Source organism: Helicoverpa armigera, chromosome 1 (genome assembly GCF_030705265.1).
Source record: "Helicoverpa armigera isolate CAAS_96S chromosome 1, ASM3070526v1, whole genome shotgun sequence".
Classification (NCBI taxonomy): domain Eukaryota; kingdom Metazoa; phylum Arthropoda; class Insecta; order Lepidoptera; family Noctuidae; genus Helicoverpa; species Helicoverpa armigera.
The window spans coordinates 1,416,448-1,436,873 of NC_087120.1; the positions used below are offsets into that span (position 1 = coordinate 1,416,448).

The window sequence follows — 20,426 nt, forward strand, 5'->3', positions numbered from 1 at the left end:
GAAACAATTTTTTCAATGCGCCACCTGAAAATAAAGTAGTGAAACCTTTGATTTTTGCATGAGTCTGCTATAATTATGTTCATCAATTAATAGTTCAGGAGATTTGAGCAAAATTTTTTTCACTCCACCCTGTTCTGTACAATAGGTACATGAAAAGACCAGTGTTCGGTCCGATAACTCGATCACAGTTCAACAATCATTCGTTCCCATCAGTGCACAATTTTGAACTTACAACATCTACTTTGCCAAAAAATACTAATAAACCTTTTATATGCTAAGTGTTACTTATTACTTAATTCACGTTTACAAGTAAGGCTTTTAGTCATAAAGAAAGGTAAGATTCCTTTTCTACCAATTAATCCTATCTAAGTACTTTAATTTGCGAACGTAAAGTGGATAGTAACGTGTAACGGAACGTTGCATGATTGTGATACTTTTCAATAGGGATGGGTCGTTGAAGGTTTTTCCGTCAACGAAATGTTAAGGTGGATTTCCGTTTGTCAACTAGTTAGAATTTTATAACTATTAGAATTTAACTATTAGAGTTAACGTGTTACAAACATCACCCTGCATCAACGATAAACGCCTGTACGTTTTTATTAACGTACTAGCCGTTTTCCCGCGGTTTCCCCTGCGTCCCGTGGGAGCACCGGCATAAAATATAGCCTATGTTACTCGCAGATAATAAAGCTTTCTAATGGTGAAAGAATATTTAAAATCGGTTCAGTAGTTTTTGAGTTTATCCATTACAACCAAACAAACAAAGTTTTCCTGTTTATAATATAGATAGTATAGATTAAACGCAATGTTAATTTAAAACATTTTGTTGCAGTTTACTTAATGAAATTGGATATCGTTTTTTGATAACATTCTATATGATCTTCCCTTCATACTTTTTTCAGGCTTAGGACTGACTAAATAATTTGTTGACGCGTTGACGGATTCAACGCGTTGATTTGTTAACGGTCAACGTTAATCCCGTTGAAGTGACATCAACGTTGATTCAACTAGTTCGTTGATTCAACGTCCATCACTACTTTTCAATGCGAGGAATGAACTGAACGAATGATTTCGATCGATGCACCGACGCGGCGGCGCGAGCGCTCAGCCGCGCCTCGCAGGTCGCTTATAGGCTGATCCGGCGTTGACCTCCTACCACTTTCCGTCTTGTCGAGCAACCTAGCAAACATGGCCGTTTCATTTTGAAAAATAATTAGTTTAAAAGTCCAGTTTTATAGTATATTTGTTGTCTGGAAATCCCGAATTAGGGTAAGTTTTCAACAGCACACAAATTCACACACGTACCACAAAGCAATAAAATTTTTATTTTTATGTTCTTTGTACTGCTTTGCTTATTCTTGCTAATTTACTTACTAGTTTAATATGGCTTAGTTCATAAAGTAATAGTTAACACTAGTTAAGAAAGGCAAAGGAAATGCAAGTAATTTACAAAAATGTTGCATCATTTGAAGTACTTTTGTTCTACCTCCACATAAATGAAAAAAAAAATCCAAGTTAAAATTTTGAATATTTAACGAACTAAACTACCTCGTTTTTGGGCTTACATATATTATGTGTGTTTTGTAGTACCGCCACGTTACATTCAGATAGGTATGTCTTCCCCGTTGTCGTCGGCTTAGTCCAGCATGGTGCGAGTACAAAGGAAAGCACGTGCTCAGCATATGCTGCGACCTCAACCACATGGTTTATCAGCACATCCTTTAGTGACATGATGCCGTCCAGCCCACCATTTTACTGAAACTCTATTTACTGAAGAACTAACTGTTCATTTTATTTTCAGCATGAGCTGGCCAAGTACGAGGGGAAAGATACCACGGCGGACATCTGCTAGATGGCTGCAACCTTTGAAGACCGCGACTATAAAGGTTTGAAATCTTTATTAATAGACCTATACTTATAGGAAAAACGGGCACCTATACGAAATCTTGGTTTTAAAGACTTTATGTGTGTTTCAAAAGTTTCAAATTTTAATGACTGGAATATATTAATAACATCAAAAGGGTTAGGTCTGCATGCGTAAGTCTGTTCTAAATTTGATTTTTTGAAAAATTCTAAGGAAGTTGTTAAACCTTGGTTTGGATACATTTTTTGTAAAAACTTTGTCGGTGTTTTGAAAAGTTTTCGATGTGAACACATTTGTGAAAACATTTTAGAAAAATTATGTACATCTAGCGAAATGGTCAGCAGCTGTACTAACTGGCCTGTACTGTCGATTGATGGCAATGCTAAGAGATTCGGCATTTTTGTGTAAGACGTTCTACTGTTTAGATTTTATACACACGCGGTTCAAGATATCCCTTTCTCATAAACTAGCCGTTTTCCCGCGGTTTCACCCGCGTCCCGTGGGAGCTACTGCCTGCACCGGGATAAAATATAGCCTATGTTACGCGCAGATAATATAGCTTTCTAATGGTGAAAGAATATTTAAAATCGGTCCAGTAGTTTTTGAGTTTATCCATTACAACCAACCAAACAAACAAACAAAAAAAGTTTTCCTCTTTATAACACATATTAGTATAGATAAACACGGTTTAGAGGAGTATTAGTACTTTAGGCTGCGACAAAACCAATTTTAAGTTAGTCGTGCCGATTACAGAAAAGTGCCCAGTCATTCCTTTGTTTGTTAAGCAATTATTTTGGGTGTGTGTGGCGTTTCACAGAATAATCTAGTGATAATAGTGCATTACAAAGCATTACAGAGTAGTAATGAGTTATGCACTGTGACTCTCATATTGAAATGAACAATTTAAAGTAAATTTCCCATTTATCCCTGTGGTCAGTGAGTTAACAAATTGCTTAGACGTTTATTAAACGATTCCAGGTCTCCCTGCAAACCCTGGTGGAAATGCAGCAAATTCATTGAGTGGTCGGCGCCGTGCTTTCCAACAAGGCGACACAGCGCACGCGGTGTCGAGTCATCGTGCACCGGGGGCCGTGCGAGACCGGTTTGTTAAACCTTTCATTGCCTATTTTATTTTACCATAGTTAACTAGCTTCTGCCAGCGACTTCGTCCGCGTTAGATTCGTACTTTGTGCAAAGCGAGGAAGAAATAATAAACACCAGGCTATCTAAATTTCACCTAAAAAGAAATAAAATGTAAACCATTTATTAATAGTTTCCACCAAAATAACTAATACTTACCTACCTTTTTAATGAAATAACAACAAAAGTTAACTTCTTTAAATTAGTGTGTGAGTGTTATAAATGTAATAGTAGACAAATATACCTAATCAGAAAGTGCCGAACTGCTAAGCTATCGAGAGTTACACGTGTTTTTGCGAGTCAACCATAAATGATAGATATATGCTGTCTTGGAATATTTTTTACATAATTTTAAGGAAAACATTTCCGTCATACATGGTTACTGTGTAGCTTTAACCATTAAGGCTGCACACGCGACGGAAGCTTAAAAAAATGGAGTAACTTCTCCCGTTTTCCCAACATTTCCCTTTACTGCTCTGCTCCTACTGAATGTAGCATGATGAAAAGTATCCTATAACCTGCCCAGATGTATAAAGAATAATTGTGCCAAGTTTCGTTAAAATCCGTCAAGTGAAAAAAAAATGAATAATGTTTTTATTTTGTCTCAGACATTGCTTTCTTAACATAAAATTGAGGCAGCCCCAGTAAGTTACCGAAGTACTTGTGTTGGGGCTACCTCGCTTCTTCCCTTACATATCTAAGATAACAAGTGTTGAGAGCGTATTACAGATGACAAATGAAAAATAAAATAAAAATTAGAGATAAAATAAGCAAAAAATAAACAATAAGAAAGTAGTAAATGTTTGTGTGTGTAAGTAGTTTTTGTTTCCATAACGAACAAACAGACAGACAGACAAAAATTTTACTGATTGCATTTTTGGCATCACTAATCAACCCTTGATAGTTATTTTCGAAATATATTTCATGAACAGAATAGACCTCTCTAAAGATTTATTATAAGAGTTGCGTTTGTGCTTAAGTAAACTACGCGATCTTTCGTACAGTTTAAGCCAAGTCTATTGATATACTCACTCTTCAATGCTAACTTTGACCATTGATTCAGCATTATGCGCAGATACGTCAAGTACACTAACCAACTTTTTAGAGCTGAAAATCACATCCGAACCCCACTGAACTTCAAAGATCCACAACACATCGACAGATGTTGTATGGAAGCAGTTATTCATGCAAAATTATATTTGTTTATTTATTTACATACCCAACCTAATGCGGCAGATGGGTTCTTACTCTTTATAGCTATATATAGCTCTATATATCAACAAAACCTATCACCGTATTATTATTCATACACATAAATATTTATTTCTTTCTTCTTCAGTAGCACAAGAAATGCTGGCAACGCTACTGATCAACTATACGCAATGTCAAAAGTGAGTAAACTTAATCCCGATTTGAAATAAGATACCAAAATTGTCTCGCCACATACAAAACGAAAATAGTTTTTAACGACAGCAAATACGCAGTTATTTTGTTTAAAATGAGTGTTCGCGAGGAAGAACGGAAGAAAAATACTTGCCCCTTCAAAGTACTCGCGTTCATTATATCTATGGGACGAGGAAGACCAAAAACAACAATAATTAAAACAGGCGGTGTGCTTAGAACCTATAAACTTTAAGAGAAAGAACTGTGCCAATTTTGTTTGTAAATATAGTATTATAAGTAGAATAAGTTTGTATATAAATGAATTAGGTAGGGCTGTCGTTGAGGATGCAAAATGAACCGAAACGAATTGACTTATAATACGTTTAATTAAGTAATTAATGTTACAATTAATTATTTCTAACACGCGACAATCTGTTCGATGTCAGAACAAAAAGTGATCTCTAAAGTCTAAATTATAATTGAATTAAAACGAACAATATAACGCAATCACTGAATCACAGGTTGGTCCCCACGGTATGATATTTCCCGGTAGCGCTCGGCGTTCGGGAGGTCTTGCGAAACAAAGCATCGATGGTGGCAGCTTCAAGGAACGGATCGCGGTGAATCATACATGGTGTGATTATTTCTTAACAACTCCCTCCGCAGGATCAGCAGCTATTTGGAGACTTTTGTCGAAAATAGTGCTGATAGAGACATAGGATCGCTGGGGCTGTCCTGGACTTCTTGTGTTCTGGTTATTTCTTCTTCCCTCTGGTTGATATTCTTCGAAGGCACACATTTACGGCGGATGAGGACGATGCTTATAATGAGTACTGATGCACCGATGAGCAGATAGACAGGTATAGTCGTGTGATAGAGAGTGTCTAAGTTCGACGTATCCAAAGTCACCGGTTGCTGAGAGGCGATTCTGATATTGGTTGAGTGTAAGTGACTCAAATCTATGCTATTCAATTTCAAGATGTTCTTCGCTGTCGCTTTGTATGGGTTTTCATTACTATATTCTATATTCAGCATTTTCAAAACTCGTCCTTTCACTTGATCATGGTGGTTAGCGATGGTAAAGATGGACGTTTGTAGAGCACACCCTTGAGGTATTTCGGCTAGATAACTTCCGTGAAGGTTTCTGTATTGATCTTGGAAACAGGTTAAGTGAACTTTCGTTAGGTTGGGAAAGCTCAGAACGTAGTGGCGATCATCCAATTGTTCCATGGCTTGAGACGATAAGATTACTCGAGTTGCTCGACAGGTTTCATGGATATGTTGCTGAAGTATAAGATGTTGAATGCAGCTCGTTTGCTCTCCGTAGTGTCGGTTTAAGCTGTCCTCGCAAAGATGACCGTGACTATACTTCGGACATTCTGTCTCTATATACAGTAGATCTTTCTCGTGGATTGCTACGTATGGATAGGTAGGGATTATAACTTCATTATTACTATTAGGGGCCAAGGATAATTTATAAAGGATGAAGTTATTAGGATTCATAATTGGGAACTTAATTACCAAGATTATATCATTATCTTTATAATAATATCCTAATCTTAAAAGATCTAAATATTCTCTAAAATTAATATCTAACACTACTTCTGAATTATATAAACTTCTTAACTTATTTAACATAACTATAAAAGTATCGTAATCGAGAACAGAATAATGGATGCTTTTAGCTTTTATGAATGCCAATAGATTCTGTAATTTTGACAATTCCTGAGACAAGTTGTCTATATCATCGCCTAGCATTGTAAGTAGCTGTTCTAAATGAAAATACTTAATTGCGTCTTCTTCTTTCCTAGCATCGTTATCTAAGATATTTTTAATAATGTTCTCTATTTTCTTCTGGTTTTCTACTATCCTATCTGTAACATTTGAACTCTGGGATGCCCACTGCTTGCTTAAACTTATTTGATGGTTTATTTCCATTGCTAAGTTATTCTCATTCTTTTGTAGCATAGCAATAGCATTTTCGTACTTTAGTGCGTCTGTATAATCCAAATTACCGGAGATACTTTTGATTATGGAACCAAGACCGTTTATAAGGCCTCTTTTTGAACGTTTTCCTTGAAAAGTTAACAACTGATCTGACATATCATTTAATTTTGTAGCAAGGTATTTGATATGTGGAGCGTAAAGTAATGACGTTTTATTATTTAAGTCGGGTGCTAGATTGCTCAAGTTTTCTCTAACAGATTCTAATCTATTTCGCACATTATTTAAATTTATAATTTGAATGAAGGAATGGAAATGAGAAATGATTCTAGTGGGTCCCAGGTTGAAGGGGAGGATACCCGGACCATTTTCTAGGCTTTCAAGTGTTATCTCGTCCGCTTGTCCCTGCTTCAGGGCTTGAGCCAGCATCAACGCGATTAGTATTTTCTGTATCCTGTAACAAACGAGCACTATTAGGTACCCGTTTCAGGCGCGACTTGGGTACGGGCCCTCTCTTTCTTTTTGTATAAATGTGTATAGGTAAATCTGTAACAACCGTATCAGGCGTATAGCGAGCAGCCAGTTTCTGTCTATTGGCTAAGGGATTTCTGACAAGGACTCGCTGATCATGTGCATATATTTGCTCAGGCTCGCGATTTTTATTAATGCTCTCGGTTATTTCAGTACGACGCTGAAGCGCGGTTTCATGAATAATTTCATATACTTTTAACATTCGCTTACGGTGATCTACTATGTATTCTTGCAATAGATGCTGTGTTGTATCCATGTCTAAAGGATCTCGCGGATCTAAATGACCAGTAATTATGTCTATAGGGCGACATTTCGTGAAAGAATGGATTGAACTATTGTAAGCCATTACAGCGTATGGCATAAGATTGCAAACAGATTCATTCCGGTGTTCTAATTTTAAGATACGCAAGTGTTCGAGTAAGGTATTATGGAAGCGTTCTATCATTCCATTTTCGTTGGGTGTATTGGGGCATGTTCTATGGTGTTGAATTTTATGTAATTTTGTGAATTCAGAAAATAGCTGATTTGTAAACTCTGGGCCATTATCCGTAATGTATTTAAGAGCCATACCATGATGGGAAGAGAACTTTAATAGAGCCTGGATTACACTAACAGCTGTAGCATCTCTCAAAGAATATGCTTGTGCATATTTCGAGAATGCATCGATAATTGTTAGGTACTTATTACTGTCTACGCTAAATAGATCCAAATGTACGACTTCAAAAGGCCTGGTAGGTGGTGGTACAATTTGATACCGAGGTCTTACAGGATTACGGTCATATTTTGCTTGGCCGCAAATAAGACACTCATTTATGAATTTTGAAATTTGGTCTTTCATTTTTGGCCAGAAATAACGTTTAGATAGAGCTAAATAACATTCATTAATGCCTCTATGGTTCGTCTTGCCTTCATGATAGTTCTTAATAATTTCTTGTTGCTTTAGGTAATCCTTAACATCTTCAACTTCTAATTTGGAAAGAACTAGATTCATTGCTGAATTTTTGAAGTATCTTTGTATGACCGGTATAATTTTATACATTTCTATTGAGGGATTAATTAAGATTCCTGTTTTTAGACCCGGGGTAACATATTCTTTTATAGCATCTATTATATCTTGTTCTAGGTTTGACTTGGAGATTTGTATGCAAGTTTTTGTATAAGTTTCGAAAGGATGAGTTATGTGAGGTTTAATTTTAATATTGCCAACCACATTAAATACGATTTGTCTACTAAATCTGTTGAGGGGATCATCAGTAATAGGTACTTCTAATATGGGGCTTTCTAAATCACTATGAATACTATCGGTTCTTGAGTCGATACTTTTGGTTCTTTCTGAATCGGATTTGTCAGAAGTGTTAACGACAATAGAACTAGACTCTTCATTATGGATTTCTATTCTTGATAAAGCGTCGGCGTTGGAATTAATTTTCCCTGGTTTATAAATGACTGTATAATCATATTCACTTAGGCGTAATCTCCAACGTGTTAAGCGGGAATTGGGTTCTTTCATATTCATTACCCATTGCAAAGGCCGATGGTCTGTCATGATTTTAAACTTCCTACCAAAAAGATACGGCCGAAAGTACTTCGTTGCCCACACAATGGCGAGTAATTCTTTTTCTATAGTACTATAATTTATTTCACTGGTATTAAGTGTTCTCGATGCGTATGCTATTGGTTTATCTGATCCAATGGGACCTTGAGAAAGAACGGCTCCAATTGCTAAATTCGAAGCATCTGTTGTGAGTATAAATTCTTTTGAAAAGTCTGGATATTGAAGGATTGGATCATTAACAAGTAGAGTTTTACACTTTTCAAAGCATTTGATAAAATTTTGATCTTGAACAATTTTGGAACCTTTCTTCAAGCATTGGGTCAGAGGCTTGGTTATTTTAGCAAAATCTGGTATGAACTTCCTATAATAACCAAGTAATCCTAGAAAACGTTTTATTTCTGTACGGGTATTAGGCAAGGGGTATTTTTTAATTGCCGATATTTTCTCAGGATTAGGTTTTATACCATCCTTGCTAATAACATGCCCAAGGTAAGCCGTTTCTAATTTTAGGAATTCTGATTTGTCCATTTGTATTTTAAAATTGGACTCGCGTAATTTCTTGAATACTTTCTCTAGGTTAATTATGTGCTCCTGAAGGGATGTACTAAAAACTATTATATCATCTAGGTATACTAGACAAATAGTATTCTGAAGCTCTCTCAACACATTATCCATGACTCTCTGAAAAGTAGATGGACTATTTTTAAGACCCATGGGCATGCGTAGAAATTCGAAATGGCCATGTTCTACGTTAAAAGCAGTTTTCGGTATATCCTGTGGGTTCATTTCTACTTGGTAAAAGCCACTAGCAAGGTCTAAAGTTGTAAAATATTGGCAATTACCTAGTTTATCTAAGACATCGGCTATGTTGGGAATGGGATACTTGTCATCTACAGTTTTTTCATTAAGCTTTCGAAAGTCAACTACTATACGCCATTTAGTTTTTCCTGACGCATCTGCTTTCTTAGCTACAACCCAAATTGGGGAGCTCCATGCTGAATTTGAAGGTCTAATGATTCCCTGTTCTAGCATCTTACCTATCTGTTCCTGTACCTCCTGTCTATGGACATACGGATACCGATAACTTTTTGTGTAAACTGGAACCTCATCTGTTGTTTTAATCGAATGTTTTATTTTGTTGGTGAAAGTTAAGGGCTCTCCTTCTAAGTAGAAAACGTCTGCATACTGAGCACAAAGCAGTTCTAAGTTCGTACGCTCCTCGACATTTAAGTGATCAGTGCGTAGGCGCGAAATCACTTCTTTTACGCGGTCTTGCTGGTTATTTCCAGGTGTACACTGTACATTATACACTTCTGCAGAGATCGCGCGGTCCATGGAGAATATAACGTCGCTTCGACTTGGATTAGTTACTTCTACTATTCCCCTATTATTTGAAACAGTAGTTAAGCATTCGCCAATAATGCAATTAGAGATAGTTTGTTCTTCTATAAATGCATGTCCGTCATGAATATTAATTGGAATTTTAAGTAATTTGGAAGTATTTGCCGGTATAATATCCTCATACAAATTTGCGTTGCGCGAATCATACACTTTAATAGCATTTGAAGCAGTTTTAGTTTTTAGTAATTTATTCTTATAATCTATTACAGCCTCCCACTTGTCTAATAAGTCTGTACCGATAAGCCCATCGAAATAATCATGGAACTTATAAATGTAAAATGTCGTATTATCGGAATTGTTAAATTCTTTAAAGCTAGGTAACGTAATTGAATAGTAATTCCTAGAGGTTGTATGAAAATTCTTAACTTCAAAAGGCTCGTAATTTACTGGTACGTTACTGAAGTATCTTTCCACTGCCTCGGGACACAGAAAGGATTGATTTGCACCTGTATCTATTAAGAGTTTTATAGGTGGTGACGCGATTTGGATATATGGAAGCTGACGTTGTGTTTGAAGATTAATTTCTATTTTAAGATGTCGGATTCCCGGTCCTTCGGAAAATCCTGCTCGTTCGTTTTCACTATATCGGCTTCCACCTGGGGCGTATCTGTAGAATTTTCTGAAAGTTCTTGTACAGAATATTCATACGGTTGCTGATATTCTACGCAGTCACTAATATCGTAATAATTATAATCAGCATATTCATCGTATGTAGAATTGTCAACGAAACTATTATAATTTACTTCTTTAGATTTAAAGTAGTTCGTAGGGGGTGGGTTCCCTGATTTTATCCAGTTATGTCCTGTAATAGCTGGTTGAGTAGGTGGTAATTGTCTTGTTACATAATGGCTGACACCACTCATAGGACGAGGTTGGTTAAAAACTTGGTGGTTAGGACGCGAACCTATTTGAAAGTTATTTTGTTGAGGGTTATAATTTTGGGGTGGTGATCTAAAAATTTGTTGCGTACGAGTTGGACCAAATTGGCGGGGTTGATACATATTCTGTCTCCATTGCGGTGCAGATGGTGAAACTAAATTAGGGCGTGAAAAGCCATGCATATTATAGTTAAAAGGTTTAGGCACAGGCATTGAAAACTGTTGGTTAGGCATTTTATAGGCACTTACAAAATGATTTGGCACGGGCATAGAATTGATAGATTTTTTGTCAGGTAGTCGTTGGTTCCGATTTTGTAGATACATGGTATTCGTCTCCTCGTGCACAAATTCTAATGCTTTTTCTATGGTTTCCGGGCGCATGCAACGTATCCGCGATCCTAAGGGATCGTTCAGACCACGCAAATACGCTTGAAGCGTTAATTTACGATAAAGATCTCGTTTAGCATTAATAGTAGTCTCTAGGGTATCATGCAAGCTCACATAAGTCATTATAGTACTGTATAGATTCTGACAACGTTCATAAAACTCCTGGGCGGTGCTAGAACCTTGCGATAAAATTGCTAAGTCATTATATAGAGCGGTCTCATCTCGTTGGTCCGCGAAGTTGTTCACTAAAGCAGTTCGAATGCCTTGCCAATCGGATGGAATCCCATTAGAATTGATTAAGCGAGCAGCAGAGCCTGTTACTTTGTTCAGAATCCCATTGAGAAGAGCACACCTACTTAATTCACTACTGCCTGCACTACAAAACTCAGCTACTAATTGGTCACATAATTTTAGAAATCTAGTGAGCACATTCGGGTTCCCGTCGAAGTCGGGTACCAATCTTAAGGATTTATAAATGATATCTAATTCAGACATATCCGTTTCTTCTTCTATACTACTCAAACTAAGATTTCTTCTTCTATCTATAAAAAGTTGCCTATTACTAGTAACTATCCTAGGGTCCTTTGATCTTCTTAAATGAAAAATCTTGGCAAATTATATTTTAACACAGGTTAGTAAGGCTAGGACTGAGCAACCACTAAAAAGAATCTAGTGTACTCACATGAACATGTTTCGGTCCCTCTGCGCTATCGATGTCTAGATAGACCTCTGGTGCAGCACTACTTGTAGATTCGGATGCTCTGGATGCAGCTAGACAAGCTACGGCGGAGCTTCACGCGATTACGGAAATCTTCTACGCGAAACGTACCGCGAGCATCCTACCGACTGCGCCAATTAGGTAGGGCTGTCGTTGAGGATGCAAAATGAACCGAAACGAATTGACTTATAATACGTTTAATTAAGTAATTAATGTTACAATTAATTATTTCTAACACGCGACAATCTGTTCGATGTCAGAACAAAAAGTGATCTCTAAAGTCTAAATTATAATTGAATTAAAACGAACAATATAACGCAATCACTGAATCACAGGTTGGTCCCCACGGTATGATATTTCCCGGTAGCGCTCGGCGTTCGGGAGGTCTTGCGAAACAAAGCATCGATGGTGGCAGCTTCAAGGAACGGATCGCGGTGAATCATACATGGTGTGATTATTTCTTAACAAATGTATAAGTTTGTATATAATAACAGTTGCGATAGTTCAAAGCCGTCCCAAACTGAACTTAAACAAATATAAACTTTCTCAACATGCCGCCGAGTAGGCTAAGAAATATGCTCATTACGCGCCGACTCCGAGTCGGCAGCGAAGCAACACCCTAGGTGTTGCGTGTTTTTGTTCTTGATTGTACATAATAATTTAGTTTGTAAGTTTGTATATAAATGTATAATGTGTGTGTGTTTGTATAATGTGTGTATAACGTTTGTAATTATGTCAAGTAGTATGCAGTAGCGGGGCAGCCCCAACACCGCTCTGAATGCGTTATTGTACTGGACGCGGAGGGCATTGTAACTCGCCTGCGTGTAGCTAGCCCACAGGCTGCACGTATATAAAGATGTGCAATATGAAACTTGAATTGAAATGAATACTAGAAATAAGCACAAAATAGTCGTCCCAAAATTTAGATTAACCCTACAGTGCATGATTTTTTTAATTGTTGTCTATAAAATATATGTGGTTTTATATAATGTCTACACAACAATTAAAGACAATTAAACTTTATTAATTTTCAAGATATTTTTTTTAATTATGTTCCATATGTGGTACAGTATGCATTAACATTAATATTTGGCTCTTAATTAGGAACAATGAAAATAATCATATATTTAGTTTTATAATAAAAATAGCTCTACTTATTTATGAATTTTATAAAAACAATTGTTGTCTTTGTTCGAACACGACTCAACATGACACTTTTCGCATGATATATAAGTTTTCCCTTGCATTGTGCACATTTACAGTTTTGTCTCTAGCCATATGCATATGGAAGATGATCAGATTTGTCTAATCTGACATCTCTAGGGGGGAAGGATTGCTGTATTTCTTTTATTCTTCTTCTCAATCATGTGGTTCTATGGCAGAAGACGGTCTTCCTCTTTTTACAAGCTTTTATTTTCTTTGTAATAATGGACCACACATACAAAGACTTTTAGCGATTTCCAGTTTACATTTTTTTTATTTTTATTTTATTCAAAGGGAATTCCAACAAAGGATACACATTGCATGCATAATTATAAAAAGTTATTTATAGATTTGTGGTCCTTCGGTTATAGGAGAACACATCATGCATACATCATCTTCAAAGTTAAAATCAAAGAAAGTTAATCAATATTAAATTAAACAACACATGAACTTACAAATTAAATTAAACATTTGAAATTAAAATTAAGTTAAATAGTAAACAATTAAAGAGAAACATTAAAAAACGTTAAACATTCAAATAATAAAATATTCTAAAACACAAATAATACAGTGAAAAAGGTAACAATGAATAGGAACTATAGAGATCAATAAAATTATTAACAGTATTTGGTAAATGTGTGTGACCTGTCGATACGTCAACATAAAACAGGGTCTGAAAATGTAATCACTATTGGTTCAATCTTTTGCTGAAAAATAAGAAAAGATGGATGGATTGCCTGAAAGATATGCCTGTACTTCAAGCTGTTAAGATTTTTTGGCCATGAGTACTGGGCTAGATGGTTCAGGCGTTTTTTGTGTCGGAAGTGTGTATCTCGTCAGGTATGTTGTCTAATATCAACGGTTCTTCAAACGAAGAATTTTATTGCTGGGGAGTTAGTTTCACACTTCTCCTTCCCAGCAAAAACACGTAGGAAGTGATAATGGGCGGGCGTTTTGCGGACTGTCTTTTGTTTTGACCTTCAAAAAGTTGCTGATTTTCAGTTGCATTTTTTTGTGTGTGGTCTAGATGTACCTACATATGTCCATCCAAAGGTTGTCTGGGAGAAATCGCTGTTTAGCGATAAGACCGCCAATTGTACTGTTCTTTGTCTTGTGATTTCCGGTGTTGTTGATTTTTTTGGTGTACAAAAAAGAAAAATCTATCTATATATATATAGTACAGTATAGGTAAAAAAGAAGTCAGAATACCTAGTATATACATATGATGCAGTGTAATATATAAACAGTATATATGTAGGTATAGATAATATAGTATGTATAATATTGGGTAGTGAAAATGATTAATTTTATAAAATGCGGTTTGCAGCTGTCTGTTTGTTCTATGTTGATATGTTGACTATGATCCGAATGAAATATTATAAGAAAAATCAGTTTCTGTAATGAGGGTTTTCGATATTTTTTCTGCCGCCAGGCGGCGCTTCGTATGCGTCAGGTCCAAACAGCTGTCAAATAGTATGGAATTGTAGGTGCCGAACTTATTCTTTATTGAAATTCTGTTATATTGGAAGTGTTATTGATTTTATTATGGACTACGGTCAGAATAAGGTTTCCGAACTAAAAATTGAGCTAAGAGAGAGGGTGCAAAAGTCACTCGTACTAAGGAAAAGCTTGTTGAAAAATTTGTTAACACAATATGATTTAGTTTTTTTTATTTACTCAACCGCAATAGTAAAACAATAATGCAGTGCTTTAATTATAAAATAAAAAAAACACTAAAATCGTTCACTATTCATAGTAAAGATAAGCACTTTGACAGTTACCTGGACCTGACGACTCGGTGCTGCCACCTGGTGAACGCCATTTTTGAAAACCCTCATTGTAATAAAAAATATAGGTAGTTAATATTAGGTAACTTAAAAACATCATGTATCAGGTATTTCAAGTTTGCGTTAATACTTACCTACCTTAATACATTAATCATTTATTGGTGGGATCAGAAGTATAAACATAAGCATACACAACATTACTTAATAGTTGGTACATCGATGTAGTATGTGATTACAGTGGGATTTTCGGTCTTTTAAACTTGCCAGAGAGATCTTTTGTTTTCGGTATGTGTGATTTCCAATTTTCATTACAAAGATTTCGAATGAAGCTTCTTTTGTAAAAAGCAACCCAAAATCATTTAGTCGCTTTGCTGATGTTCGCAGTTGAAGTCATGCAACACTGCGCTAATGCATAAAAGCGTATACACGCGTATATAGCGTGCTGTCATATACAACAAAGTACATGGATTAAGTCGCTACAATGAATATCTTGTTACCAAATATTTACCTCTATAATCTCAATGAATATATAATTTAAGTGATGCCTAATACTTGTTATTACATTGTGACGTTTCGCTTTAAATATTCGACGTTTGTAAAAATTTTGCACGCCATGTGTATGGGTCTGATTTTATTTTACAACCTTGTCACAAAAATACCTCTGTTTTTGTAAACATATACTCGTGTTTTCACAAAATAAATTATCTTTATACATTTCATGTTCGTGGCTACAGTTATGGAAATTCGTTAACTTGTTCTATTTCATGGTCGTTAAAAAAGAAATTAAAAGAAAGTGGCTGTTTTGACGGGGTAGGAATGCTATTGCTGTAGTTTTTCCGAAATAGATTTAAAGACTGTGTTCATTCATCCAGGTCATATCGTCAGTGACAAAAACACAAAGACCAGCTCCTTCTCTGGTTTTTGGAAGCTCGTTTATATAAAGGTGAAAGAGAAGACAATCCACTTGTTATATTGGGTGTCGTTGTTTGTTTTACTTTCGGCGTAGAAGTTCTTTTTTAACATTATAGAATTTACAAAAGACAGCCCCCAAAAGCGCCCACCCTTCACCACTATGTGTTTTTGCTGGGAAGGAGTAGCGCAACAAACTCCCCAGCTACACATGTCCGTCTTTAGGTTAGAAGAACAAAGATATACAAAGCTTATATTGCAGAATAAAAATATTTATAAAAACCGACGTATGTTAGCTAGCACTCACCCTACATACCTTAACTAACTCAAGCATTGAAATGGATAGGATGTGTAAAGAAAATGATCGTCTCAAATTGTGCTCATCAGTCCTGACAGGGTCAATATGCACAGCTGTATAGGTATGACCAGGTATGACGCTCTGTGTGTCTTCGTTCAGTCGCAACAAATACACCCGAAACTCTTTTGTAAGTATATGATGCTCTGTAAATTCATGTCCACCCGCCACAGACCACCACCAACATTACAGTTGAATTGTATGGCAGCCTCAGTTGAAACACGATCTACCGTTACAGTATTATTGTAGGAGGTAGGAGATATGGTGCCCTCTCTCACATTTCGTGACACCTGGTAAAAGTCGTATCGCTCTGGCTGCGTAACGAAGTCCTCGATGACTGCACCGCGCCGCCGGTTTTCACCACTGCGGTCATGCCTGTTACTTTATGCTGTGCACATAGGGTATTTGCTCATCCCCAACACCGTCACGGTATATGAATTGAATATCCTCTATCGCAGGGCACTCTTGAGTTGAGTGAGAGTTGCGGCGTATAGGTATATGCGCGGCGCGCGATCACAGGCGCGATGTCCAATTTAGGTTTTGTCAACGAAAAAATCAAGCAGACTAGCGTCGTGGTTGTGTGCGTGCCTATCATACAACTTCACGTATAGTCATACGAACCATTTTAACAACAAAAAATATATTATTTAGTAAATAGGTAATAGCGAGAAAATAGTGTAAAAATATTATGACAGCATGAAAATAAGTTGTTAATACACTCATTTGCAAAAAAATCGGCCGCCTATGAGAATCTTGGTTTTGAGGACTTTGTGTATACGACATACAATTTTCAGCAGTAGTTAACAGTCGACTGATGATTAATGAAAAAGGTAAGAGGTTCTGAATTTTAACCGAATTCGAAAAAAAAGGGGATGTTCTCAGTTAGATTGTTTTTTTATTGTTCTCGAATTCTCAAAGACACCTGGACAGATTTGAAAAGTTGATTGTTTATATCAATAGTCCGGTACATCCAGACCGAAAAATAGTGGTCACATAACATTAATTGCCGGAAAGCCAAATATTGGTGAAGAGCTTGGGTTTACCATTACAAATAAAGTTTTAAAAGTCCCCTTCGATCCTTTATGCCCCCAAAAATTATTGGGGGTCAAAATTAAAAGTTTTAATTTTTTTTGTTTATTTTTTTGGCAAGTTTTATCTATTTATTTATTTAAAAAATAACCTCAGATCAAAGTTGTAGAACTTAAAATTTTCTAAAAAAAATGGTTCTTATGATTCTATTGATGTTCTTACTCAATACTCAATACTTTTATTGCTTTCCACATGTATTTTTAGGTGGTAGTACTTATAAATAGTTCACATGGACCATGTCGGGCACAGCAAAATAAGTGGGCTCCTATACAACAAACGTGATTTTTTTGCTAATTTTCAAAATTGGTACGGCACTCTTCTTGCTCGTGCCCGACTGGCACTTGGCCGGTTTTTGAAATTTGTTTATCTTAATTTTTCCTGAAGATTCGTCCAAGTAACAGCTTCCGTTTCTGTCTGAAGAATTTTGTTATTTTCTTCATATTTCTTAGCCAACTCGGCGGCATGTTGAGAGGGTTTATATTTCCGCTCAGTTTGGGACGGCTTCGAACTGTCGCTACTGGCTGGAGACTTCACAGTTGGCACAGTTTTTTCTCTTAAAGTTTATGGGTTCTAAGCACACCGCCTGTGTTTTTCACTGTTGATGTTTCTGGTCTTCCTCGCGCCATCGATATAATGAACGCGAGTACTTTCGCCTCTAGGTCCCAGGGCGGGGATCCGGCCAGGACGCAAGCTGTCTCGTGAAATCGACGCCAATAGCGGCGACCGCAATACCAAGGCCGCGGCTTGGGCTAGTATTTTTCTCCCGTTCTTCCTCGCGAACACTTATTTGAATTTAAATACAAAATAACTGCGTATTTGCTGTCGTTAAAAACTATTTTCGTTCGATCCATATTGATTTCTGACACTTACGTGAATATTAAAATACACCTACATTTAAATAAAACTACTTTTACGGATTTTATCGTTTTCAGCATTCATGGTCACGGGCAGACTAAGGTGTTGGTCGTCTTGATATTATCTAGTTACACACAGTTACCCAACAATTTGTTGATTATTATTGACAATCCTATTCACGCAAAACGACCTCACTGTCAAGTCAAATCAAATCATTTATTCCATTTAGGCCTTTACAAGCACACAATTCTTGTCCATTCCAAAAGTAGCTTCTTATGGAGAAGAACGGGCAAGAAACTCCATAGCTTATATTGTAAAAGCGAACACTGTTCCCTAAAAATGATTTGTTTATTTTGCTTAATCTGAATTTTGGGATGGCTATTTTGTGCTTATTTCTAGTATAAATTGTGAATGTCACTTTTTACCGCGTACCGGTGCAAATTTTTTCGTACAAACATGATATTTTCTGTATCCTTAGGTCTAGCAGTTCTTGGCTTCTTGGTACGGTGCCTGCTTGCGCCAGTCTGACTCGTACTTGGCCGGTTTTTGAAATTTGTTTATCTTAATTTTTCCTGAAGATTTGTCCAAGTAACAGCTCGCGTTTCTGTCTGAAGAATTTTGTTATTTTCCTCATATTTCTTAGCCAACTCGGCGGCATGTTGAGAGGGTTTATATTTGCGCTCAGTTTGGGACGGCTTCGAACTGTCGCTACTGGCTGGAGACTTCACAGTTGGCACAGTTTTTTCTCTTAAAGTTTATAGGTTCTAAGGAAACCGCCTGTGTTTTTCACTGTTGATGTTTCTGGCCTTCCTCGCGCCATCGATATAATGAACGCGAGTACTTTCGCCTCTAGGTCCCGGGGCGGGGATCCGGCCAGGACGCAAGCTGTCTCGTGAAATCGACGCCAATAGCGGCGACCGCAATACCAAGGCCGCGGCTTGGGCTAGTATTTTTCTCCCGTTCTTCCTCGCGAACACTTATTTGAATTTAAATACAAAATAACTGCGTATTTGCTGTCGTTAAAAACTATTTTCGTTCGATCCATATTGATTTCTGACACTTACGTGAATATTAAAATACACCTACATTTAAATAAAACTACTTTTACGGCTTTTATCGTTTTCAGCATTCATGGTCACGGGCAGACTAAGGTGTTGGTCGTCTTGATATTATCTAGTTACACACAGTTACCCAACAATTTGTTGATTATTATTGACAATCCTATTCACACAAAACTACCTCACTGTCAAATCAAATCATTTATTTCATTTAGGCCTTTACAAGCACAATGAACGTCAAAATTATAAATAAGTTTGATTCTTGTCCATTCCAAAAGTAGCTTCCTATGGAGAAGAACGGGCAAGAAACTCCATAGTTACTCTTTTGAAAACATAATGGGTATTACATTTGGTATGTAGTGCTTACAATATTTTAAGGGTTGACTCTGAGAAAGTATTTTAAGAAGTTAATGAATTTAACAAACCAAGTTATATAAAGCAAAAATAAATAAATATATAAATAATACTTATGACTTGATAAGAACAAAAACATGAATGAGTACAAAGATATTCCCAGACAGCCTGCCACTGCCACTCGTGCAATGGTAGGACTTAGGCAATACATCTCTGTCGTCAATATATAGTCTTTGATTTTATAGTATGCTCTCTTAATGAGAGTAGACTTGATGACATTCTTGAATTTTGTATCAGTAAGGTCTGTTACACATTTAGGTAGCTTATATTGTAAAAGCGAACACTATTCCCTTAAAATGATTTGTTTATTTTGCTTAATCTGAATTTTGGGATGGCTATTTTGTGCTTATTTCTAGTATAAACTGTGAATGTCACTTTTTACCGCGTACCGGTGCAAATTTTTTCGTACAAACATGATATTTTCTGTATCCTTAGGTCTAGCAGTTCTTGGCTTGGATTTGGATTTATTAGTCACTATGATGGGGTTCCAAGCAGTATTGTTTTTTTTTGCCCATTTTTAAAATTGGTACGGCACCCTGCTTGCGCCAGTCTGACTCGCACTTGGCCGGTTTTTGAAATTTGTTTATCTTAATTTTTCCTGAAGATTCGCCCAAGTAACAGCTTGCGTTTCTGTCTGTTGAATTTTGTTATTTTCCTCATATTTCTTAGCCAACTCGGCGGCATGTTGAGAGGGTTTATATTTCCGCTCAGTTTGGGACGGCTTCGAACTGTCGCTACTGGCTGGAGACTTCACAGTTGGCACAGTTCTTTCTCTTAAAGTTTATAGGTTCTAAGGAAACCGCCTGTGTTTTTCACTGTTGATGTTTCTGGTCTTCCTCGCGCCATCGATATAATGAACGCGAGTACTTTCGCCTCTAGGTCCCAGGGCGGGGATCTGGCCAGGACGCAAGCTATAGCGGCGGCCGCAATACCAAGGCCGCGGCTTGGGCTAGTA

General features: G+C 36.7%; 1 long non-coding RNA gene across 1 annotated transcript; it reads left to right on the forward strand.

Annotated features, from left to right (window-relative positions):
- The first annotated feature begins 1,109 nt into the window (after positions 1-1,109).
- Positions 1,110-3,277, forward strand: LOC110379451 (uncharacterized). The gene is made up of 3 exons (XR_010276451.1): positions 1,110-1,269; positions 1,802-1,886; positions 2,843-3,277. It is a non-coding gene; the product is annotated as an uncharacterized LOC110379451 (long non-coding RNA).
- Positions 3,278-20,426: the final 17,149 nt, after the last annotated feature.